This window comes from Dipodomys ordii, unplaced genomic scaffold (genome assembly GCF_000151885.1).
Source record: "Dipodomys ordii isolate 6190 unplaced genomic scaffold, Dord_2.0 Scaffold143, whole genome shotgun sequence".
Classification (NCBI taxonomy): domain Eukaryota; kingdom Metazoa; phylum Chordata; class Mammalia; order Rodentia; family Heteromyidae; genus Dipodomys; species Dipodomys ordii.
Genome location: NW_012267359.1, coordinates 3269869 through 3271496, shown reverse-complemented (window position 1 = coordinate 3271496; position 1628 = coordinate 3269869). Strand labels below are relative to the sequence as shown.

Here is a 1628-nt window from a genome sequence, read left to right as displayed (position 1 = left end):
CACGCCCTTATTTTAATATTACGAAACTATCCTGAGCTCTACTTTGGCCGCTACCGCCTCTCAGCCAATCTGTTGCAGGGAGACCCTCCAACTCATCATCCAGGGGAAACCAGCCAAGTCCTGTTTCTTTTTACTAAGGCAGGGACCCAAAGCTGGCCGAATGCCTTTCCCTGCCCATATGTGATTTATTTATTTATTTAGGGTATAAGGCCGCAGCGGTGTGGACTCGGAAGGCCCAGCAGGTACAGCCCTCGGCAGTGGACGTAGAGGGCCCCGCGGGGCAGGAGACGTCTGCTGCGCAGGCGCCTGGCGTGGGGCGTGGCGTGGAGGTGGAGAAAGAGGCGTGGCGTGCCCAGGTGATCGCACACTGGGGAAGGCGGTGGAACAAGAAAACGACTCGGCCATTTCGGAGGAAGAGGAAGTTGGGCAGCCTCGGCTGCTTTAGTGCTTTTTCTTTTTTTTTTCAGTTCAGCAGAGAATATTCTCGGAGAGGTGTGTGTTTAAGTGACCTATCGCATTTTACTCGGAACAGTTCGTGGATTGGTCTCAACTCTTCCTTCTCCCCAACGTGAAGGGTCTTCGCTTCTCTCAGTAGTGCTCCTAAGTAGGTGGGAGGAGGAGGAGGAAGTGTGCGCTCCTCATGAATAATTCATGAGGCCCGCCCCTTTCGCCGTGTGGCCACGCCCCTCTGGTCTTGCTGACGCACTCTGCGTGTATCTAACCTGAGGAAACGACGTCACAGTCCCCGCCCCTAGGACGGAGGGCGGGGGTATCATCTCCAACACGTGCTGCATCTACCCGCGCAAGCCTAAAAGGGTGTGCGCAGGCGCTGCCCAGTAGGGGGAGGCAGGAGGCGGGGTAACGAGGTTGTTGGGTTTAGAGCCGGGCGGAGACCGCTGAGACTCATTCCTCAGGAACAAGGGTCGGGTGTCAAGGAGACCTTTTCACACCAGCTCCCCGTCCCTCGCCAGCGGTGGGTGGGAACGTGCGGCCGAGACAAAGGATATCAGTAGGGCCGGACCTAGCTGCGAAGGGAAGTAGGTGTCCGTTTGGGGTGGTGGGCTTCTTGGGGGTGGGGGGGTTTGAGATGGGGGGGCTATATTTAAACTCCCGGAGCCGTTAAGTTGGCTCGTACTCCGATGCGCGCGCAGCCAGGGTGGCGGCAGAGTACGCATGCGTGGCTGCGGGCTGAGCGGAACGCGCGCCGGCCGTGCGCGCTCGCGACGGAGAGGTAGTGGTGGCGGAGAAAGAGGGGTCGGCGCACGCGCGGTTGAGTCCTCGGCTTGTCCGGGTCTCGCGGGCATCTTGTTTTGGTCTCGCGGGCGAGTGGGACGCGCTTGAAGGGGGGGAGGGGGGTAGGTACTTGAGAGAGAAGCGAGCGGAGCGGAGCTGCGCGCGCACTCGGGAGAGAGGGGGTGGGGAGGGAACAGGGTTTAGGAAGGAAGCGGGGAGCTAAAGCCCCTGATCCCCCGTCGGTACCCTCGACTGGGACGCAATTAAGGGGAGGAAATGATCGAGATGGCGGCGGAGAAGGAGCCGTTTCTGGTGCCGGCCCCGCCGCCGCCGCTCAAAGATGAGTCGGGCGGAGGGGGCGGCCCCGCGGTGCAGCTGCACCGGGAGGCTGTGTC

At 60.8% G+C, this 1628-nt stretch overlaps 1 protein-coding gene across 1 annotated transcript in view; it reads left to right on the top strand.

Moving 5' to 3' along the window:
• The first annotated feature begins 859 nt into the window (after positions 1-859).
• Mepce (methylphosphate capping enzyme) overlaps positions 860-1628 on the top strand; it is a 4649-nt gene continuing 3880 nt past the window's right edge. The window contains exon 1 of the mRNA XM_013031815.1: positions 860-973. The gene's annotated coding sequence lies outside the window, so the exon portion shown is untranslated. The remainder of the gene's footprint in view (positions 974-1628) is intronic.